The 25,885-nt window shown below is 38.0% G+C and overlaps 1 protein-coding gene across 2 annotated transcripts in view; it reads right to left on the bottom strand.

The window, feature by feature from the left end:
- Positions 1-21,918, bottom strand: part of LOC131430379 (protein drumstick) — a 62,455-nt gene extending 40,537 nt beyond the window's left edge. The window contains exon 1 of one of the 2 annotated variants that reach the window (XM_058595305.1): positions 21,113-21,912. The gene's annotated coding sequence lies outside the window, so the exon portion shown is untranslated. Of the gene's footprint in view, positions 1-21,112 lie in introns of both variants that reach the window. The other variant, XM_058595307.1, reaches the window with a different exon arrangement.
- Between the last annotated feature and the right edge of the window lie 3,967 nt (positions 21,919-25,885).

Below are 25,885 nucleotides of genomic sequence, written 5' to 3' on the forward strand. Positions count from 1 at the left end.
GAGAGAAATAAAATTGGCTCGACAAGACTGCCAAACACACAGACATTCAATCTTTGTGAAAGTTGAATATTTTTTCATTGTTCATTGGAATCATGTAATGTCTAACCCATACGATACATTAATGTGATAAAACTTCTCATCAAAATAATAAAATGTATGCTGGCAACCCGGTACAGTTTGCTTATATACGAGAGAGTACAAGAGAAATACGATGCCCAAAGGGAATTGAGCGAGCCACGTGGTCGATTTAAAATTCAACACGTGACCCTCTGTCCTCAGACCTTTGACAAGGCCTGTTTTCACAAACTTAGAAGGTCGCATTGGCAGCGATAAAATCCGATTTCAAATTTCAGAGCTACAGGGAGATGAGTGTTAAGAATTTCAACCCAGTTCAGTAATAGTAACGATAGAATAAACGGATTTTTTTCTAAACTGTTCATATTTGTTAAAGGCAGTTCGCACCGTCTTCGGCTTTACCAGTTCCTAGTTTTTGATTCCGAAAATACCTAAAAAGAGGTCAAAAACTCCAAAATGAAACTCAAATTGTTTCCTCATAAGTTGACCAAGACCGATATTCAAAAACTTAGCAGCAAGCAATTACAGAAGGAAAACACTTCATACCGAACTGTGCCATCCATTATTAGCTCGTTCGCCGGAATGAGCTCAGGTACATTAGTGGAATGTGCCAGATCGGTTCGGAAACCGGATTTTTACATGAGCATTCCTTGCGCAAAGCAGAATTCTTATTTCCCACGAGAGTCGCCTCGACATGGGGTTTGCGTAATTAATTTGCATAAACCGCAGAAATTACTCGTGTATTAAAAATTCCCAAACAAATTTCGTCATCACGAAACTGAGAGGTGAAGCGTTGAAATGGAGGATACAAATTCGTGTAAATTATGCCCAAATCACCACTCATAAATTTCCCTCCGTCTTTCACTGTGGTCGTCGATAAATCAAATCCGAACTCCTCGGAAGGGGTTTGGCCCACGGAGCCTCCTGTCCGTGCATTTCAAGCGCATCTCTATAAATTTCCAACAAGTAGCGAGACTTTAGTAACCGAGTGACGAACGTAAATCTTCCCCCACCCGGCACGACGTGTGCCGTTCGATTGTTATGCAAAGTGTGCTCTGTTCGAACCCCGTCTCATCCACATACGGTTTTGAGTTTCTCTATAATTTGCTTTTCAATTTCATACCTCTCTCTCTCTCTCTTTTAAGCTTTAACCAACCGGTGTTACACTCAATCAAATAAAGCATCATTACTGAAATGCGAAACTGCTTTTCGTGAAAAAAATATGAACGACCGACCGTCGATTTGTGTGTTGACCCATTGATGTTTTGCCGCACCGCCTCTCGCAAGCATGCGTGAACATTTGAAAAAAACCGCAAGCAAATCACACCACTGCTGCTGCAGTTCCTATCTGTCAGGCGGAAGGGGCCCGGAGTGGCTAGAGCCCGAGACAGAGAGAGAGAGAGAAGTGAAACCCATTTGTTCGACTGTTTCCGATATTATTGTTGCTGTTATTATTTGTTTACTCATATCAATATGCGTGTTGCCGTGGGACGTCGGTTGGTTTATTTTTATCGCCACATGGGTAAAATGTAAATATTCAAGCTGGCTTAGAAGTGTGCCGACTTCGAAGCCAATCAGGTCTGATCGAACAAGCAGGCTGTGTGAATGTGTGGATTCCATTCTGTGCGGGTTGGAAATCGGTGCGAACTGCGGCGCGGTAATTGACTGTATCGTGTACACCGGACCGGAAACAGCAACTACCGGTGTCACGCAAATTCGCTCAAGTGATTTACACTGAATTCCTCTTTGACTGACAAAAGAACTAATATTGGGTAATTTGTGGCCAGAGTGGCCGTGAGGGAATTGCGTCGGCAATGTAGAGCAACGTAGTGAGAAAAAGTGAACTGAATTGTCAATACATTTGTTGCACGTTTTCCTGTTGATTTTCAATTGAATTCTGAACAAAAATTTTGTATAACTAATAATATATAATATACAATTAAAAATCTTGAAGTTCTTCGGATATATAGAACTTGTAAACAATAAGTTCTTCCTAGAATCCCAGTACAAACTGGTGAAATTTGCTGGGAACCAACAAAAAGGCCCACCTTAAACAGCATCGTTTATTCTTCTAGCTGAAGTGTAATAAAATGGCGTAAGTCGACAGACTTTTACACCATCACATTCATAAAGTGAGCGAAAAATCAATGACATTTATAATGCCATTGTCAATCGGGTTGATCGAGCACTCAGAAACGAGCAGTCGAGTAAGAATTCATTACTCAGCGTGTCTTTGAAACAATTTTCGGAATGTATGCAATTATACAGGGTCCGGCGCTCGAAGTGTAACCAATTAAAAAGGCCATAAATTCAGTTTGGAAAATTACTTTTACTTAATTCAAAGTACAAAATGTGTAAAAATAATACAAAATTCAGAATCAATTCACTTTTGCTCGATATAACCACCTTTTGCCTTGACTTGATGACTTGAGAGAGCGAAGGAGTTGCTTCGTTTGGCCGAATGTGACTTGCAGGTATTTTGGCCCACTCGCGGACAATAACTTTTTTCAGCGCCTCGAGACTGGTGTATCTTTTAGTTCGGACTTTGCTCTCCAAAATGGCCCAAAGAGAATAATCCATTGGATTCGCATCTGGTGAATTCGAGAGCCATTGTGTGGACGTGATGAAGTTCGGAACGTTGTTTTTCAGCCATTCTTGGTTCACTCGAGCTTTGTGAGACGGTGCCGAGTCCTGCTGAAACGTCCATGGTTTGCCACCGAAATGTTTGTCTGCCCACGGCTTCAAAGCAACCTCCAGAATACTTTCACGATAATATGTCGCATTTACCTTGACGCCAGGCTCGATGAAAACGATTGGAGAGCGCCCATTTGCGGTTACAGCGGCCCAAACCATTATCTGTTGCCAGTGCTGCCTCCTGGTGGCCAATCGATGACTCAAATTCTCGTATGAACGGTCGGTCAAGTAAACCCTATCGTTTTGAGAGTTTACGAATTGCTCAATTGGAAAAATTTTCTCGTCAGAAAATACAATGTTCGGAAATTGACCGCTTTCGGCCAAACGAAGCAACTCCTTCGCTCTCTCAAGTCATCAAGTCAAGGCAAAAGGTGGTCATATAGAGCAAAAGTGAATTGATTCTGAATTTTGTATTATTTTTACACATTTTGTACTTTGAATTAAGTAAAAGTAATTTTCCAAACTGAATTTATGGCATTTTTAATTGGTTACACTTCGAGTGCCGGACCCTGTATTTATAGCGCTTGCTAGTGGGTGGAATGTTCCAGTTTTACTGGCAAGTTCGCTTAGAATGTTATTCAAATTCTTCGCTATTCTACAACTGATAGCCGGTAGAAATTTTGCACGAGAATGAATTTATTACTGAAAATTTTCAAACACGAGAATCGAATTTCCTTAAGGAGCAAGACTCTTTGCAAGCGTATGAGTAATGTCAACAATGTGTGCGTAAAAACAAATTCCGGCGCTTCTTTTCCTGATTTTAATCAATAAATCTTCCATATTGTTGAAAAATAAACCAATCGAATCATTCTGCTTAAAATTACATTTCAAGAAAAGCGAAAATCTTATGTCGTTTTTCATGGCGAACACTCGTGGAGTTTTTTGCTCGATTCGTGCACTTTTCGTGCAGTCGGGCAATCAAAACAGGTGCACTGTGTTTCATTGATTTGCACCGCACGAATTAGTCTAATGTCGTTTTTCATTGATTCCACTCGCACGGTGCCAGTGTTTTGCCCTGACAGTTGATCAATGAAACGGTTTTGTAAAGTTTGGTTTGCACGCTTGCTGCTCTGAAAAGAAAACGGGTGCAAAATAGTTGCCCGAGAATTGCCCCGAAAGTGCATTTTTTTCGTGCGGTGCAAATCAGTGAAACACAGTACACCTGTTTTGATTGCCCGACTGCACGAAAAGTGCACGAATCGAGCAAAACACTCCACGACTGTTCTCAATGAAAAACGACATAAAACTCTTCCGCTTTCCTTAAAACTGCTCGAGAAAAAATATTTCACTTTCAGCTTACATCCACTAACACATTTGATTAGCAACAAACACATTCCTATATGGATTTCCTCTTGCAGCAATTATTGCGATATAAATGTTTACGTAGCTTCTATAAGTAAACCCGAGGAACCTTTAATTTAACACGCGAAAAGCAATGGATATGGAATGTTGTCGTAAAACTATTTATTTATCCGGAAAACTGCTTTTGTAACAGAAAATACTTAGTTTCATAAAATCTAAGAAAATATTCAGTTTCATAAAATGTAAGCAATTTTCCATCAAACGTTGGTAAAAAATTATAAAAACTGATATTTCATCCAAAATGTCTGACTTAACGTTCGTTTGAGAATAAATTATTGCTAAAATGATTGTTTGAAACTCAATCATGCAAGCCACTTTGATAAACTGGTTGCACTGCATATATGAATACATAGATCTATGACATACGTACCAAATAAAATGTACGTAATACACAAATTACCAACACAAGTTAACTTGGTTTACTCTTGATCCTTAAAATATTCAGAAAACTTGAAGCATATATCAAACATTCGAAATTCATTAACAGAATGATATACTTAGCAATCAAATAGCGTTGTTTTCATTGGGTGGAATATATCGTCTTTGAAAACATCGTTAGTTGTTTGATGATTCATTTTATTATACAAATTGGCCAAATATTATAGATATTTATTTAAATTGATTGCCAAATATTGAAAAGATAGTTGTATCCTAAATTCTTCTTATTTCGTTCTCTATAACAGAGTATTTCCGGCGACACGACCAGACACTCCGAAGAAAAATCGGAATAAAAAGTGTTCGTGAGCGATTTACCACCAGTTACCATAAATATAGCGACCCCTTGAAAATGACAAAAACTAACTATTCGAGCAATGCTGTTTCAGTTGCTATGAACTAGTTACCAAGGAGCACCAGAATAAATAAATAAACAGTTTGAAATAGTTATGGAATAATTCCACATTTCATTATTAAAAATTGTATAATTCTATACTGCCCATACTTGCATATCAGTCCCATATGGAAAATCGGCATGTCGAGAAAAAGACGATTAAAATTTTATTTTCGAATTTTTTGATTTATTTTGTTACCTATGCTAAATCGTGGTATTATTACATGAAATATCGGTACTACACCTTCGCTATTCCAATATTGCAACAAATGAAATTATTGATATTTGCACTGAATGGGACTGATATGCGGGTACTTTGCATATGGGACAGACATAAGTTGATATTTTTTTAACATTTTTCTGAATAAACCATAAACTTTAATTGCAATTTCTGAGAGTATATTAAGGGCAGATTGCATTCCTGAAGCTAACTCAATATTGGCGAAAATCGATATGGGACTGATATACGAGTATGGGCAGTATAGCTCAGTACTAGGACTGCGGTTTTCGCGAGAGTGAAAAAACAACTTAGCGTCCGTTCTTCGCAATGGTTAACTTTATTCTGTCCTATTCATTACAGCAATGTTGCCAGGAAAAATTAGAAGTAATTCAAGCTAGAAAATCAATAGATAAAAATTATATCAAGAAACTGCGTTACACAACATGTACATTCTAAGTATCAATTCAAAAATATTTTACAATTTTTCATTATTTGTATTTTTCATTATTCGGAAGTGCATTCGACGTTCGAATGGAACGCAATCACTAGACGGAGTGTGTGCCATTGTTAATAATGCTGCTAGTTGCTTGAAACAAGACTTCATAAATGCTTTGAAATCACCTCTGAAATCTGGTTACCGGTTACATAGATCTAGCCCAATCGGCACTTCAAAGTTCAGTTCAGCAAGGGCAATTACAAACTAGTGACGTTGAACAGGCACTTTCAAAATTTTTGACAACCTTAAACAATGCTGATATGTCCACCAAGTTTATAAAAACACTGTGGTCACCTGGAGTTATCAAACAGTCTACATTCAATCGGCTTGGTGGACTAGTTTTAAACCAGAAAGCTCGAGCAAAACTTTAAACGAGGAATGTAATTCTGGGAACATTATGAAAGTGATAAATGCTTAATTAGATGAATATATTCCCTCTGAAGATAACACACGAGAAGTTTTTATTGCCTTAAACAACCGAAATCAAATTTTTGTTAGTCAATAATATTCGGTACGCCACTACGAATTACATATTCGTTATGAGACAAGTACTCCAGGAGTGTCGAGAATACAACGCGCCATTGACTTCAAAGCGACAACGACACAATCGCTATGGCAGATTATGCAGCTATGGCAGATTATGCACGAATGCGGATTTCCGTATAATTTGACGTGATTGGTCGAAGAAACGATGGATAGAGTAATGTGCTACGTCCAAGTATCTGGGACGCTCTCGAGTCGTTTCAAGTCTCAGATAGGGCTACGGCAAGATTTTGGATTCTTTTGTCTCTTGTTCAATATTGCTTCGAAGAGCGCGGATCAACAGGATCTTCCAAAAGTACGTACAGCTCTTTGGCTTCGCTGACGATGTTGATATTGTGACACGTAACTTTGAGATTATGGAAATAAACATCGAGCTGATAGCCGAAGCTAGAGGTATCTGACTGGTTATAAAAAGATACAAATTAAAAAAAATGACTCAAAACTCTCTGAAAGAATAAATTTAATACTTGCCAGCGGCCAACTACACTCAGTGGTTTCGTTTCAAGTGAGAATCTCTTGTTTTTGTTTGCATTCCATATGTGGTTACCAAGGATACTGGTAACTGTTTTTCAAAATCAATAACTTACCAACTTGTGTTGCCAGTTCCAACATTATTTCAAGCAAGTCCGTTTTGACATTACCAGTTACTAAGGGGTAGTTAAATTTGCGATACAGTTTTGATAGTCGAGCGGCAGGTCGTGTCGTCAGTATTTCTTTTGGCATGAGACCTTCGGTAATAACTTTTGACCGAAAAAACTCATGCAGTCGATTAAAACAATCGATAAAGAATGGTACGCAGCAATGCGTTGGAAATCATCTCTTTGGCCACATAAACACGACGCTGTTTTCGAATGAAATTCAGCTTTTTTGGCACCAGCCGAGAAGCGACGCGTTTCAAACCCAAAACATCAGTTAAAATGTGTTCGGCTGATCCATAAGAGATGCCCAACAACACAGCAATCTCTCTAATCGGACGCTGGTCTTACAAGCCAGTTGTCGTATGTTCAAGCCCCGACCTGGAAGGGTTCTTAGTGTCAGTAGGATCCATAGTACTAGCCATGCAATGATTCTGTGCACTAAGAATTGGCTGCGAAGTCTGTTGAAACAGAAAGGCCAAATTCCACAAAAGGAATGTAATGCCAAGACTTTGCTTTATATAAAAGGAGCGTCGTAATTCACTTAAGTTTACAATTAAAAGCATGTAAAGATAAGTCATATCAATAACTTCACAGTTTTTTTTATTCAATATTACAATATTACAATATAAGCAATTCTAATGATTTTTACACCTCAAAAGTAAGAATTCACTAGTAAAAATTCATTCTAAAATCATAAACCATCGCGTCTTTCTCCGTTGCCTAAGTACACTCGAGAATAATTCCGAAACACGTTCATAACCCGACTGTTTTGCCTAAAAGCCTCTCAAGGAATTAGGAATTTATGAAACGCAATCAGAAAACCATCCCCGTCGCATTCCGATTCACATTCGAGCCACGGAATCCCGTGGCTACGCGTGCGTTACGACGAGACAAAGCTGCTGCATCATTTTCCCAGGAATCCATTCAATTAGTGATCGAATCTCAAACATATCCTACGGATCGTCACGTCGTTCTGTAAAACACCGACAGGACAGGGACAGGGACCGGACTGCGTAATGATGCGGCAATTTCCAACGGTTTCTAATGGTTTTCACCGTGTCGTACCTTTGAACAGCATCATCAATAACCGCTTAAGGGTGCCTCCTTTGTCAAGGATCTCCTACCATCAAACAAAAAAAAACGAGAGAACACAGACAAGATCGGATCAATGAATGAAAGGTGGCTGTTGAATTGCTTGCGGGCTGCGAAACTTGCCGTCCGATCTTGTTCACTTTTCCTTCTATCAGCATCCCTCGAATCAGTGATGCTCGTTACGGAAAATTATAAATTTCAACAAGTTGATCGCACTGTTCAATCTTTACACAAAGACACCTTAGAAACAGCAAGCAGCAGAAGCACCCGCAGGATCAGGTCACGTTCCTGCTCCAACCGGGCCGGGTTTGCAGGTAGAGAGAAAAAAAGAACCCTGGAAGACACTACAAAGACGCAACTGGGATGCCTGCGGGAACGGTAAAACTGGACAACGAAGATCCTACCCGAAACGATCGATAAAATAAACAAATCGATCGGCGTTCGTGTGGTGAACATGAAAAATTAATCCAATGACTTGGCGAATATCGTCGACAACTTTCGTTTGCCGGACTGGTTCTAATGGGTCCGGGAGAACTATTCGGACCAAATGGACGAACCGAACCGAGATGAAGATCGGTGCCAGTCCAGGACTGATACGTCTTTATTTATGGTGTTTACTTGTGCAGTAATTATTTGCTCGGGAAATGTCAACCCATACTATGAACAGTGATTTTTTTTTGTCGGTAAATAGATAATCAAAATCATTGTGCTTTACAAATTTAGATCAGCTAGTAGACTGGCCGAATTCTCACTAGAAGACTGGCAGTATCTACTGTAGCGTTGGTAGAATTCCCAAATTTGGTTGATTTCTGTCCGTTGATCCGTTTCTTAATAAAATTCCACATCAAAATAGCCCAGGTGAAACATTTTCTTTCGAAATTCCTTAATTATGATAAAAATTTGCAGTTTTTCTCTGAAAAGTTTCTCAGATATTCATCGATTTAGTTCGGTTTTGGACCTTTTTCAAAGATTTTAGCATGGAATGTTGAAATTTACAAAAAATCAGCAAAACTGTCTACCTTGTTTTGCATTGGTTCTTTTAACTAACTGTTTTTAACTGTTTGGGACGGTTTGAAAATTGAACCTAAAGTTCTTCGAAATCGTTGAATTTTGGTTCCATACAACGTTCGGCATTTGAACTGCTACATTACTTATTCAACAGCCATTATTACGTTGCACACGAAACTGCATTGAACGGCTCTTCGTCGCATTGTTTACATTGTGTCTTGGCTGTCAGTGGATGTCTTGAGTATGTTGTAGATTGAAGTCCAGAAGCGAAATTTGGCGACAGTCTGGGACCAAGAGAATCTGTGGATCTTCGATCACTTGCGACGATTGGTTGAACTCTAGAGTGAACAAGTTGAACGTGACCTCTGATGTTTCAGAAAGTGATTTGTTTTCAAGCACAACAGAAGTGTTTTAATTTGATCAATTGATCTGTTTGTTTCAATGTGGCATCCTGTTACTGTGTTGAGCGAATAATTGGACATTAGACAGAACTGTTCAACTGACAACACGATCAGACATTCCGAAGAAAAATCGGAATAAGAATGAAAGAGGAAATCAAGATTACGAAGTCCCATACAAATCAATGAAAAACCTTCGTGCAATAATCGTGAACCATAGAACTCAGCAATGGCATACTTTTATTAGCCCCTTGTGTAAAAATCAAACACCCCTATTTCACATAACTCAAAATTGAGTGACACACTACTCAAATTCATAAAAAAGTGCACGTACTATAAACTTGAGTTACCATCCATCTACCTCTTTTTAGGTTAAGAAACGAAGCTTTCAAAATTTGAGTATTTTTAATTCAAAATATGGAAAAAATTTTAGTGAGCTTAACTCAAAACTTGAGTTCTTTGCACTCAAAATAAAGACATTTTTATTCGCAAATGTTCATACATAAAGTCACTCTTCTTTCTTTAAAATGGAAAGCCCAGAAAAGTGATTTAAAACCGTTTCTTTTTGACCGGTTTGGAGTCGAAATTGAACGATGTTGATATCCTTATGTTGTACTTCTCGCTTAGCATAGTTGAAACCACAAAATTTCTATTAGAAACATCTATGATTTATGATTTATGGTTTCAAAAACCAGACCTAGAAACGGCATTGAAAAACGACGTATTCTTGCAACCTTAAATTCGATAAGAATATTCCGATAAAGAAAACGCTGTGAACTGCTAGAAGTATTCTTTTCACTCAAATGTTTGAAAACTCAACGCTTACTCTATTGTATGAATAAATGCGAGAGAACTCATGGCCTGAGCAAATTTTACTCAAATTTTTTCCAGTTTATGAATTTGATTGATCGCAACCAAAACCATGGGTTATGTTCAGAGAGCGTAAAGAAAAGCGCCGATTAACATAAGCGGCTTTTACACGATCATTACAAGTGTCATTACTAAAAAGTAATATAATTTTAATGAACGTGTAAGGGCAATAATGATGAATACAAATTTTGAATGTCATTACTTGGTAATCATTAAAAATGACATTAATAATTCTAGTGTAAGGGGCACTATAGAAAAACGTCACAAAAACACCACGATTTTACTACCGGAAGAAAATACACATGCGCAAAAGATTTTTTGATTCGATTGTTTCTAACGTGAATTGAAACATCTCAAAATATCTAAATATTTGGTTATTTGAATAAAATAAGTTACTTCTACATTAATATTCAAATAGCCGCGGAATGTGGTGCAAATTTTTTCGGTATCTTGAGTTTACCCACTTAGAAAAAAACGTTCAACGGTGGTTCTTCATTGGCCCAATACGTTGGATCATTGGTCCAATGAAAGTCCAATCAATCGTTCAACAGGAGGCCAACACGGGACCTTCGTTTGCCGATTTTGAAACAGACCTTTGAACCGAATGCCATTTTTTTCGTTCAACAAACCCGGCAGACAGAGGTCCATTGTTGAACAATTTTTAACATGAGGAGTTGGAGCCCCGTTGGACTAGTTTTACTGCAGGAAGTTTTTTTTCCAATTATTTGTTTAAACTTACAATACATACCTGCACAATACTTCTACTTCACGTAGAATAACAACAAATTTTCTTTCTATGTAAAGGTAACACTTAATTTTCATACTACTTTTGCAAGACAAAAAACAACAACAAACCGTTCCAGCTAATTGAACGAATCGTGCAATATGTCGTTCAACAAACGATCAAAAACCAACAAAATTGAACGGCCTGCTGAGAGGGTATCTTTGGTAAAAGAGTCCGTAAGCCGATTTCCCGTCAGTTGTTACAAATATAGCGACCCTTTGATGTTGATAAGAATAATCTTCTTGAGCAGCTTTTCAAACCTCATAAGAATCATTCGGGTAAGCTCAAACACGTCTCCTGATGATATTGCAAAACATTTGCAGTTTTGGTAGAAAAACAAAAACCAAATATACGTCAATGGATAAAGTATGATGTAAACTTTAACAAGACAAGTTTTTAATATATCAACTAGAAGAAGTTTACCCAGCACAAAATTATTTAAACAACGCACAGTTTTGGTTCAGCATACACGGTAACCTAAATGTACCTGTTACTAAAACACTTTTGCCGTACTCTAATTAGTAAAAGATTTTGTTAAAATTATGAAAGAACTTAAAGAAATTGTCATTAATTGGGGCAATAATTTACTACGAAATTACGAACCTTACAAATGCTGCAAAACATAAGTCGACAGGCACACAAGCTGAGTTAGAACTCATCACAGTGAGGTAGAGTTTTTCGGTAGCTTCGGTAAGCTCAATAATATTTTGCACACACAATAATAACCGATTCTTGTGTTCGATATTGTAAAATGCCGAAATAGAACGACAACAAAAAATTTTCCTGCTCTTTCTGCAATCAATATGTCTAATTTTGAAACGTATTAATCAAATTTACTTAAATTACGGCTAAGTGTATCTCTCTACCGAAGTTTGGTATAATTATTTTCTAAACTCATCTGTAAATGGCATATATGTTAGAATCAGCAACGGCGTTTGCCGAGATTTCGAAATATGAGCTAGAGTTTGCCGAAATTCGACCAAACGCTAGAACTGTCAGTTCCACCAAGTCACCACTGTTCGGGAAATATGAAATAGTGAAGATGATATTGACGTGAATTGTAAATAAGAAATGGTAGCGATCCACAATGTAAGCAAAAATAAACTCAAAATATCAATGATTTTTCAGGTACCCTTCAGATTGGCCCCCTCGATAAACTCAGTTCCCCGTCAGTTGCAATTCAATGATTAGTTAAACTGAAACAGTAGACATCTAGTCGCGGTATGTGCCGTAACTACGACAATATTTGATTTCATATTAATAATAGATCGAGTTCAAATATTCATGATATCGAACAAATTCGCATCACATTCCGCGGCTATGTGAATTATAATGTCCAAGTAGCTTATTATGTTCAACTAACCAAATATTTATTTAGTGTGAGACGTTTTAATTAACGTTGGAAGCAATCGAATCAAAAAATCTTTTGCAGAAACTCTGTAAACATGTTTATTTTCTCCTGGTAGTGAAACCATGGTATCTTAGCGACGCTTTGCTATGTTAACAACGCTTCTCTCTTTAAACACGGGGCTAATGACAGTTTACCAATACTGCGTTCTACGATCCACGATTACTGAACAACCATTTTTCATTAATCTGTATGGGACCTCGTAATCTTGAGTTTATCTTTACTGTAAGTATAATAAAAAAATTGTCTGCTCTTTTTACTTTTTGAATGTAGTTTTTTTCCAAATAGAGTGATGAATAAACTGCAATGTTAGTGAAATCGGCCTTAGAATTATTCTTTGTGAACTTGTTTCAATATTTTTTGGGATTTCATTAAAGATAACTATAACGAAAGTTCCAGCTTCTGCTTTGAGGGTACAAATTACAGCTTTTGTTACTCTAAATTACTGAATACTCAAAAATTACTGAACTGACTGCTTATGCCGAGCAAATGGCGAAGCCTTTGCTGACGATTTTGACAATCACAAACAATTCTCAAATTTAAAATTGCCGAGATTCTCAGCAATTCTCTAATTTCCCAAGATAGTTGCCGAACAATTGACTGTGTCCATTTCGATACTTCTGCTATCGAGATTTAGAATAAAAGTTTCAGTGTGAACGTATAAATCAATAAAGCAAGTTCTAGTTTTATACCGAAAATTAACCCGAACATGAAGCAGAAATCAACGTAAACATTTAACAAGGGCCTAAAAGCCCTTGACGGATTTTCTTTGTTTAATTTCTTTTTCGACTATATCTGCGTTATTATACAACTAATCTGGCATTGTTAGAAAAATTGAAGTATTATCATTCATTCTACACGAATATTTTGTAAGTAAATGTGAAAATTAAGGAGTTATTAACAGAAGAGAAAGCAAACAAGAAGAAATTCTCATTGGTTCATGTGACCTTATGAATTGTTCACGTCTAAATGTTGGAGAACTACCTGAATTGTAGTATTTTGAAAGCTCACTACTAAATCCCGTTTCGTAAAGTCAATCGTTTGACAGTTAATTTTCATTGTTTGTCGAATTTACCGGAGTTCGGTGAATTTTATTGTTGGGAAAGATCGGTAATGGCTCACAGAAAGGACATTGCGCCTCGGCGCAAATTATAATTGGTGAATGCAAATTGACGATTTTGAAAGCAAAGCAGTAGCTAACGAAAAAAAAATGAGTGACATTATTTTTTAAATTTTTAACAGGTGCAATTGTTACAGGAGTAACAATTCAAAAAATCAAAATGGCAAGAGAATTCTGATCGTTTAGCATACTGATTAGTTTGAGCGCTTCTATTTTATGCAGAAGATTTGTTCCGAATTTTTACATGCGGAATCATCCAAGTTGGGAAAACTCCACACTCACAACACGCCTTTCATCGGCCTTGCTGCATAACACTTTAACGTCGTCGGTTCAACATAAACTGTTATTCACCGACAAGTCGAAGAAGAAACGTAAAGAAACAAAAATAGATTATGTGTCCTAAGCACAAACAAAAAGATAACCATTTAATATGAATTAAATGCAAGTTTTACAGTTTCTTTGGACTGTTTTTTTCGTACTTGACGACTTTTCGAATTTACCGCAAAAATGTTTTTTTTTTTGCAGAATTCGCCAAAACAGCATTTAAACAACTATATCATCCCGTATTGATTCTCATAACTTCTGTAAAATAATTTGCATTTGCCGAACAATCGGCTATTTTAATGTTTACCGAAAGCCTTCATCGAAAACCTCACCTACCATCAAAATCCAATCTTATTGTGTACTTAGTTCGAATTTTTTTCTCTTTTCGACGAAAACTCTTGGTAATCAATGAAAAACAATGAACTCAAATCAATTTGCAAAAATTCTGCGAGTTTTTACCGTACAAGCTGTTCCTCAGAATTATGCTAATCAAAATACAAATTATACGATATACCTGAATAACCGACTATGGTAAAAATACTATAGAATCCCACTGAGAAAGCGATTAGATCTTGTTGGGTGTTGAACGAAATACTCGATCAGTTTACGCACGAGTTTAAGAACGATTAGTTGTTATTTTTCCCCACAAAACTAGTGTGAAAATTTGGTGTTTTCCTCATGAAAAAGAAAATGTATTGTTATTTGACGTGAAGTATAAGTATTCTAAAGAGAATGTAGTGTTTATTTGAAAAAGCATGTGGTTAGAAACTTCCAAAATTCTCCAGTAAAACTAGTCCAACGGAGCTCCAACTCTTCATATTGGTTGAACAATGGACCTCTGTCTGCCGAGTTTCTTGAACGATTTTTGAACATTCATCGTGCCAACGGTCGGACGTTCTTTGGACGTTTTTTATTTAGAGGGATGTACAGATAGTTGGGCAGTTACAGACGAATGGTGGGCATTTCATTGCGGTTTTCAATGCGTTTCCTTTGATATATCAATATTATTTTTTTAGGAAATCACACAGTCATGAAAATATCCCATAGACATGTCTAGTTTATTTCGAATCTTTCCACAGTCTAACAAAGTTTTCGGTAGCATTTTTGTTCTACAATCCAATGAAAAATGATTCACAAGAAAAGTCATTTTTCATTGAAAATAAGGTATCGAATGCTGAAATATAGGGTGATTTTTTAAGAGCTTGAGAACTTTTTTAAACAATAAAACGCATAAAATTTGCAAAATCTCATCGGTTCTTTATTTTAAACGTTAGATTGGTACATGACATTTACTTTTTGAAGATAATTTCATTTAAATGTTGACCGCGGCTGCGTCTTAGGTGGTCCATTCGGAAAATCCGCTTTTTTATCGACAAATTTTGTTCAGCGATGAGGCTCATTTCTGGTTGAATGGCTACGTAAATAAGCAAAATTCCCGCATTTGGAGTGAAGAGCAACCAGAAGCCGTTCAAGAACTGCCCATGCATCCCGAAAAATGCACTGTTTGGTGTGGTTTGTACGCTGGTGGAATCATTGGACCGTATTTTTTCAAAGATGCTGTTGGACGCAACGTTACAGTGAATGGCGATCGCTATCGTTCGATGCTAACAAACTTTTTGTTGCCAAAAATGGAAGAACTGAACTTGGTTGACATGTGGTTTCAACAAGATGGCGCTACATGCCACACAGCTCGCGATTCTATGGCCATTTTGAGGGAAAACTTCGGAGAACAATTCATCTCAAGAAATGGACCGGTAAGTTGGCCACCAAGATCATGCGATTTGACGCCTTTAGACTATTTTTTGTGGGGCTACGTCAAGTCTAAAGTCTACAGAAATAAGCCAGTAACTATTCCAGCTTTGGAAGACAACATTTCCGAAGAAATTCGGGCTATTCCGGCCGAAATGCTCGAAAAAGTTGCCCAAAATTGGACTTTCCGAATGGACCACCTAAGACGCAGCCGCGGTCAACATTTAAATGAAATTATCTTCAAAAAGTAAATGTCATGTACCAATCTAACGTTTAAAATAAAGAACCGATGAGATTTTGCAAATTTTATGCGTTTTATTGTTTAAAAAAGTTCTCAAGCTCTTAAAAAATCACCCTTTACTAGAAAGTAATTTTAATATAGGGTAAAGTGGGGTGAGATACCGTACTGGGAGAGTTGCGGATTGCTGAGTTTGTAGTTATATAATAAACTTATAAAACCGATACACTGAAGAAGAATGTAAATAACATTCCGAAATACGTATCTGTATTATAACGTTTGATACACTTTCGGAAAAATAGAGACTGTGAAAATAGTGACTTTGTGAGAGTTTAATGACGTGACATAGTGGAATTCAACGGTACAACAACAGGACTATTAGTGAGTTATATAAGTGCTTTAGACTTGTGAGCGTCAGTGTGACGACAACAAACCTCATGAGACGATAACAAAAAGGCAAGTAAAAGTATCGTGACAGATAGAACGTTACCGAAGATATTTTTAGAGTCACAGGAAAAGTGTTTTTGTTTTAGTACGGGGTGCCATTTCTTACTTTACCTTGTAGAAGAATGGGTAGAACTATGTCGTAAATATCTCTTGCTGTGCTCAACCCAACAAAATCATTCTTTCTTCATACTATCGAAAATATGATCAGCAATTTGTGATACAGTTTTCAGTGGTATGATGTAACCACAAATATCGCAAAATTATAGTTTTCTAAAATGTGGGGTTTCAACCAGTTTTAATGAGAAAGGCTCAGTTTTGATGCAGTAAACGATATTGAATTTTCAGGTTACCAACGTTTCATTCATTCTATCCTTCGCAGTTAACTTTAATTCTATATCAGAGAAGTAATTAATAAAGAACTGTTAGATATTTACTTCCCATGAAATTATTGTAATTCCTACCGTGTGTACTTCTGCAAGCGAACTTTTTTTTACTGTCTCATCGATTTGTGATTTAGAATAAGGGTGTTGTGAATTTGTCGTACTTTAGTATAGATGCACAGTTACATTTCTGAAAGTAAGGAAATGAAACCTTGCACAATTCACGCAATATATCAACTCATGAGAACGTTTTTAGATATTCAAAAGTGTAAAGTATTATTCGTTTTCACGTCATCCAGTTATGTCTCTGACATTACCCACCCACTTTTCTTTTTCATCATTAAGGATTAAGGGGCATCTATGCCTACAAATCGGTAGAGACATCGCCGAAAAACTATGGGGGAGAAACGCGTCTAATAGTCAAAAAGTTGGTCATAGAATGATTTGTTTCTTTTACAGTCTGTCTAACCATCATAAAAAGTAGACTGATGTAATGCCAAATCTGTCGTCATGCTTTTTCTTCAATCAAATACTTTTTTCTGTAAACCAAAAACCGCTAAATGATAAAAAAATTGTTGCTAATAATTTAACAAGGTAAATATCGACATATCTCCCCACTTTACCCTATTTCGTGATTTCATTCTTGAATAACGTAGAACTTCCACATGCATTTGAAACGTTAAAAGAAAATATAGAAAAAATTGAAAATTTTCGAACAAATAATCAGGATGGAAATGAAATAATTTACCGCACCATCCATTAGTGTACGCCGTCTACAGAGAACTGTTCGGTAGTTTTTAACAGATCAAAACTCCACAACATTCGTTATTGTATTCAAATCAAATTATAAGTTCTGTAAACTTTTCCCAGTCTATAGTTCGTTTTCAATAATTTGATAGAAGGTTGAAACTGATACTGATATAAACTTTTTTTTTCGCTGAATCTCGGAAAAATAATTGCCGAGATTTGCACCACCGAATACTCGGTAATCATCTCGGCAAAACGTAAAATTTCGGAGTTTCGGTAATCTCATCTGTTATTGCCGAAATTGTCAGCAAAAAGTTTACTTTCTGTTCGGCATAAACTTCACTGAATGTTCGCCATAAACAACGAAGTGAGTTAAAGATGGAAAAACGCTAAAGTAATTCCTATCCTAAAACCTGATAAAAACCCAGCAGAAACATCAAGTTATCGCCCAATTAGCTTACTTTCTTCTATCAGTAAACTTTTTGAAAAAATTATCTTGTTAAGAATGATGACTCATATAAATGAGAATTCAATTTTTTTACCAGAGCAGTTTGGATTTCGTCATGAACATTCAACTACTCATCAACTTGTCAGAGTAACGAACATGATAAAATCAAATAAATCTTCTGGGTTATCCACTGGAGTTGCTCTTCTAGACATAGAAAAAGCATTCGACAGTGTTTGGCACAAAGGTTTAATAGCAAAAATGTCTGATTTCCAGTTTCCTATTTATTTGATCAAAATGATTCAAAATTATTTAACTGATCGTACTCTTCAGGTTAGCTATCAGAATTGTAAATCTGAATTGCTACCCGTACGAGCCGGTGTTCCGCAGGGTTCGAGTGTAGCTCCAATCTTGTATAATATTTTCACTTCTGATCTTCCAAATCTACCCGTTGGTTGTCAGAAATCGCTATTCTGTGACGACACAAGTCTGTTAGCCACAGGTAGAAATCTAAGAGTAATCTGCAGTCGCCTACAAAGAAGTTTAAATATTTTCAGTGATTATCTGTCAAAATGGAAAATTAAACCAAATGCAGCAAAAACGCAATTAATTATCTTTCCTCACAAGCCAAGAGCTTCTTTTCTTAAACCAAACAATAATCACATTCTCAAATTGAATGGCTTGGAATTGACATGGTCTGATCAAGCTAAATACTTAGGTTTAACGTATGACAAAAAGCTCACTTTCAAGGATCACATTGAAGGAATCCAGGCAAAGTGTAATAAATATATTAAATGTTTATATCCTCTTATAAACAGAAATTCTAAGCTCTGTCTAAAAAACAAATTGTTAATTTATAAACAAATTTTCAGACCAGCCATGCTTTATGCGGTACCAATTTGGTCAAGCTGTTGTTCCACCAGGAAGAAAACGCTTCAAAGGATTCAGAATAAAATTCTGAAAATGATTCTGAAGCGTCCTCCCTGGTTTAGTACAAATGAGTTACACAGACTCACAAATATAGAACCATTAGATGTAATGTCACATAATATTATAAGCAAATTCCGACAAAAATCGATGCAATCTTCAATTGAATCGATTCGCTCTCTGTATTAGTTAGTAAGTTAGTATATAAGTTCCTTTTCCCCATTACACAATACAAGTAGGTTTAGAATTTTCCCTACACAAAAATCTCAGAATTGCGGAAGCAAATGATGTCTTCATGTTAATAACCAAATCATATATATATAACAGGGCTGAAAAGTCACCACTTGTGGCTGAACACCCAATTTAAATCTTAATAATTTAATTTTAACTCATATTCCAATAAATAGTTATTTAAAAAAAAATAAAAAAAAAACGAAGTGAGTTACTGAGCCTTCAGTAATTGAAAGTAAACAAATAACATTCAACTGAAAATCAAGATTTCATTTTATTTTCGTACAAATATACAAAAAAAATATTATATTGTTTATGTTTCGAGGACGTACATTTGTAAAATATGCAATTTCGAACTAAACGCCAATTGTCGAATATGTTAGTTGACATGTCGTTGAAGTATCCTATAATGACTTCCCGATAGTGGAAGCAGGATCTGGAAGAAGCTTCCTATAAATAATCAATAACAATTTGTAGTTATCATAGTTACTGAATAAATCGTAGGTTCACAGGTCTTCCTTTTGAAATAACTCCATTTTTTCTGATGACCACCGGAAATGTTTTTCGTCGGAAAACAACTGCGTAGTACCAAGCGAAAATGTAAAACGTAAATGACAGTTGTCTAGCCGAATTTCGGTAAAAAGCTAACATAAATTTCGAAATTTCAGCAAACGCATTTTCTGATTTCGGAATAATTATTGTTCACCGATCAGTTCAGCACAAAATTTTGCCAAATCTCGGCAAAAAGATGCAAAATCTACAAAACAAATCTCGGAAAAATGATATTGATTACTGAGAAATCAGCAAGATTGTTTGTTGCCGATCTGTCTCGGCATTTTACTTTACCGAGCGTGTGTAGTTTTATTGTACCAAAATTCAAGATTTATTTTTAATGAGTTAAGTTGATATTTTGGTTTCTTAAGGCTATCGACATTCCAGAACTTTTTATCGATGTTTTCTTAGAACGTTTCGAAGGTATGTAGGAGCTCTACGTTATTCAATAATGAAATGCGATTACTCACTGGTATTTAAGCATTCGATGCCTTCGTTTTCAACAAAAGATGACTTTTTAAGTATGTTTGTTGGATATCTCAGGTTCGAGGTGAATTTATTAATCGACACAACTGGAATGTTACCGAACATAATTAAAACATCGAATAATTTACTTCTTACTCGCAATGAGCACAGTAAGAATCCATCGGTAGCCATGTTACTTTCCCCTCGACTCTCCATTTTTCTCAACCCACAGTTTTCACGGTGCACAAACGCGCACCTCGATCGAACCGCCGGTAGTAGTGGTGAATTGAACACGCGTGCTCACGCCCGTTGTACCCCCCCGAAAAAAACAAACAGTAGCTCAAAGAGAAAATACCGAGAACACCGACGAATGCAATGGCAAATGCGGACGCCGAGCCCCGGACTGGCTGCATATGTGCGCGTGTAACCCCGGTAGTGCGGAGTGCGGTTGCAAAACGGAACAGCGTAGCACGCGCTTCGATCGTGTGTGCGAGCGAACGACATTATAATTAGACGTTTGCCTCGTTCCTACTTCGTTACGTGCCGAAAACGGGTTTTAACGAGCAACGAGGAAAAAGGGCGGCGCAAAAACCGGTAGCCGGAATTGTTTCCTCCGTGTTTCTGTCTTTTCCTGCAACCAAACTTGGAAAGCAACTTGGTTTTTCGGTCGGTCGCACACGTGTCGTGCCAAAATGGTCGTTGCATGTGATAAAAACTGACTGGGATTGAATTTTACTACAAGCCAACGGAAAGACGATTCCGACGGCTTTACGTCAAAGGCTAGAGAATCATCGCAGTAGCGGCTGGAATCCCATTCTTGCTAGTTGGACTAGCAATGTATTGGTGAAAGCGTAAGAAACAGTGGTCCGCACAGTAGCAGAGGCCAATCAGATATGAAATGAAGATATAAAAAGTAGGAGGCGTAAAGACCGGTAGCTCGGTTTACTCGCGACAACACTGCCTTAGCAACCCCAGTCGGCTACTGTATTCGCAAGGCGATCGACGACCTTTACGGTATATCTTATTTTTTACAAAGTAGTAATGTGAGTAGTGTGAAGTAATAAACTTACCCGTTTAAAACCGCAGTTTAGTGCAGTGACGATGTGTACTCCGCTCGACAATCGTTGCTACTATCGTCCAGTATGATGATCACTTCTGTCGACAGCTTCGAGTTGGGCACTTTTCCAAACACTTCTCGGCACAGTTTCTTCTATTCGGTACACTTGAAACCGCTGTAGTCACTCTATTCTAGCTCAACATAATTCAATCAAATTCACTCGGTTGCTTTCAGGAAAACTCTCTCGAACACGGAGATGCAGTTATGCACCGAAAAATGGTCGTTTGCAGCAATGAAAAAAAAAACCAATAATAGTAACTATCAGCAAATCCTGCGGAACTCCGGCCCGAAACGACGCTCTGAACTCGAGCACAGTTGAAAAAAGTGTGAGAGTTAATAATATCTCAGATGTAATATAACTTCCGAACGCTTCTGTGCGTATCGCTATTATGACTAAATTGATCTTCCGCACTTGAAGGCAAGGGTAGCGTAGCAGCACAGTTCACAGAGCGCACGGGAGACCCCCGGTTATACGAAGATGAAGACGATGAGTCGAGCTCTATACTCAACACAGCAGCGCGCAATAATACACACCGAAATCACGACACGAGAGGCCGACCGAGTCAGCACAAGAGGCAAACGCGTCGGAACGTGTGTGTATGCCCCGCACACCAATCGAGGAGAGTCAATCGGGTAACCCGAAATGTTTAAAAGTTATGACGGAGAATTGTAGAAGGTGGCTACCAAAAAACGGCCTGTTTAGTACGCTGGACTGGGAACGAGTGTTGCGAGCGTTTGCTAGTAACAGAAGTCAAAAGACTTTCTGGCATAGTAGCTGCAAACTGAAACTGCAGACATCTACTGTACTTAACCATGTTACCGTTCAGGTCCGATCTGTGGCCACGGGTTAGAGCGAGATGGAACCACTGAAAGGCCAGGAGAAAACCTACACTAGTAGCTGCTTTATTGATGCCCCCCGTAGCACCGTAGACCCCTAGAGTGCGTACATTAAATCTCCTTCTATATACACAGCTGCTGCTGCCGTTGCTGTTGATGTTGCGCTTGACGATTTGACTCTCGGGTATATGTACCATCAAGTTGGCTGCCGACTTGACTCTTGCGCCTAGGCTCTCCTCTCGGATGCTCGTTCTCACTCGTTCGGCAGAGGCCTTCTCGCTCAAACCCATGCTCTCTCTCACCGGCCGTCGATTCACGCTTCGTCTACAACATCCTACGCGCGCGCAGTGTGGCTAAAACGTGTGTGACGATCCGACTGCCAGTGTTGCCAGCTTCGAGATCTAGTTTGGAAATCGTAGATAACATTCCAATTTTATTCAGCGATTGGCTGAATCCAAAGTAGTCGAAGTATTCGAGTGCTTGATGCAAAATATCAAAACAAAGCTGGCCACCCTGTGCCCCAGAGTCATCCGGGTATCCGTCTCGCCAGCAGCTGCCTACTGCGGTTTGGGCTTCGCCTTCTTGATTGAAGCGCACTTTGCATGAGTGAACGGTGCGCGCACCTCATCCGTGCCCTCCAACCCACTCCGAAAGCTCCTAACAACGGACCAGCCAGCCAGTCAAAGATTTCTCCGGTTAAACTCCACCCATTCGTACGCCAGCTGATACCGGTCGGCAGCAAATAGCTTCACTCCGCCCACTTATCTTCGCTGTCGTTTTGCTCTTTCTCTCACACTTTGCGGTAGTTGAACGACTTCTTATTCCAATTGCTTACGCGTCACAGCGATAGCCTGAATAAGCTAGCTTCCTCGCTTAGGTCACCAACACAGCGCTACCGACTGGGGCCACCACACACACACACACACGTTCAATCGGTTTCACTCGAATCTGGACCCGCTCTCGCTCTTTTTTTTTCTTTCTTCAACCGTAAAGCACACACAAAAAAAAACCACACATAGTCGCTTTTTATAACGTTATTAATTTTAATTCCATTCTTCGTCATTCATGCTCTGCTTAGGTTTCTTCTTCGTGTCGGCTGTCGTTTCGAGACGATCTTCTTATTCTGCTTTCCCATGCTGCACATACAAAGCCGCAATCTTTCTTTCTTGCCGTGCCGCCCTGTCCTTCGTGATCACCGGGTCGCAGTCTGCCCGCCGACATCGCCACAAAGCCAATCTTTAACATTCCTTTCGATCACCAGTCCCCTCGGAGAAACCTCGGTTTCTCTCCCTCCCCCCCTTCGGTCATAACACGCCGAATCAACCCATCGTTTCTCATTCTCTTTTATTTTATGTTTATTGTATAAATTCTACCGCTACTGCTGTTACGCGCGTCAAGATCGCTCTCTGCGGATCACGGACACGGGCGGTACAGCGCAGACGGAGAGGTCAGCCATCTCTTTCCAACCGTATCGAAGGGAAGAAAGGGACGAACGGGATGGGTGATGATCAACTCGGCAGCATTCGGGCCTGCCAGATCGTGGTGGCGCGTTGGCATCATCGATGTTCTCGCGGCTGCCTGTCTTTGCCTGGGTTGTTTGTTGGCTGTTGGCATGTGAAACCCGACTGGACTGACTCAGTTCGGTACATAGTGGCCACTGGATGCACACCAATACCAGCGTGACGGGCGCGGCCACCGATTGGAGGCCTCCAGCTACGGCAGTGAAGTGAACTACTTGCACATAGGCAGCAACGCAATGGGAAAGAGACGTCTCGTGCGACGGGGATGATAAAAACGTTCCGTTTGAGCCACCGCTGCAAATTACGCGAAACGGCTGTCGGGCTTGGGTTTGGGACTTTTTGTTCGACAAACGTATCATCAAAACGGTTTTGGGTAGGTGATTTATTTCCTTAGACAAACTTAGACATTTTTCTCTTGTAGTCCTTCAGTAATCTAAAAATGTTACCGTAGAACCATAAAACGGGTTAAATAAAGTACATGTATAATTTCAGCTCATTTTTGTAAATATGCAACCTGTTGACACTCTCTGTACACGAAAAGTCACTAATTCTAATGAATAAAATTTATGAAATGAAACAATATTATGACTATGATTACTGAACTCATATTATTTAGTGAAAACAGTTCCGTAAATATTTATCATTCCTATTAGTTAAATGCGAAAACATTAAACTCATGCTTTTAAAAACCTAGTAATCGCATATTAGTTCCTCAATAACACTTCGATGGGTAATAATTAAATTATTAAATCTAATTCAAGTTTTAATAAATTTAGCTATAAAATGCTTACTTTACATCCGATCAAATCGTTAGGGGAAAATGGTAGGGAATTGTGAGACACACCTTATTTTTACACAATAAAAATGAAAAAAAAAATCAAATTCCTGAAACCTTGACGATTACTATAGGTAAAAAACTTTTCTAATCCATCTAGTAGTGTGATAATGGCTTTCTCTTGTCATTTAAATAGTCTAATTAGAACATATGTAAGATTCTATCCTCGGCCATTAGTATTGTGAGCTTATCAAATTACCTAATAAAAGCTTTCAAACTAATCTAAGTTTTTCGAAATCGATTCTTTCATCTCCTAAAAAAAATTTGTTGCATTGAAAAACACAGGTATTTGTTGGTTACGTCACATATAACATTACATCATCACCATAACTGTTCCAATTTTGATTGAAAATATCAAAGCTTTCAAATAAGCCTGAGTTTATCGAAACTCGTTGAGTCATCTTCGACACAGTTCAGCCGATGAAATGTGTGCGGTTGTTTGGTTACGTCACCTATACAATTATATCTTCTGCACCGGAAGTGACAACCATTTGATTTTCGAACTTCAATCGAAATTCTTCAAATAGTAGCTTTCTAGCGAGCCTGGATTTGTAAAAATCGGCTCTGTCATATCTGAGAAAATTGAGCGGTAAAAATAGAACGCATTTTGTCGGTTACGTCACTTATACCATTGACGAAATTCACGTCAACTCGAACAAATGTTGGCAGCACCCTCTCAGGTTTAATGAAACTTTCTGTTTTTTGAGAAGGGCCAACCTTTTTAATCTTTTTTTTTCGAATAGTTATAGTGACTAACGACAAATACTACAACAAAGTGTTGTACTAGTGATTTTCACCAAATCGGACAAATTTTCGAGTACAAATACTGGAAAATCTCTATTGAGTCCTACACTGGACAAATTTCACCTAGTTCACCTAGTTCAGTTCAAATTCACCTAGTGGTGTAATGATACCTCTCTCAAATCAATCATGCTATGAAATGTAATATTATGGCAGTCTTCAAAATAATTTTCTTCGATTCTTGAAATAATAACCGGAATCGATTTGCTTGGCTGTCTACCGATTGAAGTACTTTTGGGGCCAGTTTAGAACATTTTTTTACGCTTTTTGTTTCGCCCCTTTAAGTTATGGTATAAACTTTTTAACACACTTTATCCTATAATTCCGGAACCGGAAGTCGGATCCCGATAAAACTCAGAAATTCCTTATGGGACTACAAGACCTTTCATTTGATGTTTGTGAAATTCGTTCTCGCCATTTCTGAGAAAAGTTAGCACACTTATTTTCATATTTTGCACATTTAACCCCATAACTCGGAAATCGGCTCCTAACAAAATTCAGAAACTTTGTATAAGACCACAAGACCTTTCATTTGAAGCAAAGTTTGTGAAAATCGTTTCAGCCATATCCGAAAAAAGTTAAAGCAAAAAAACACACATACGCACATACAGACATTTTGATTGCACGACGAACTGAGTCGAATGATATATGACACTCTGTCCTCCGGGCCTCAGTTCCAAAATCGGCTTTCACAGTGACTGCACAACCTTTCTGTATGAGAAAGGCAAAACCC

The sequence above is a fragment of the Malaya genurostris genome, chromosome 2, assembly GCF_030247185.1.
Source record: "Malaya genurostris strain Urasoe2022 chromosome 2, Malgen_1.1, whole genome shotgun sequence".
NCBI classification, from domain to species: Eukaryota; Metazoa; Arthropoda; class Insecta; order Diptera; family Culicidae; genus Malaya; species Malaya genurostris.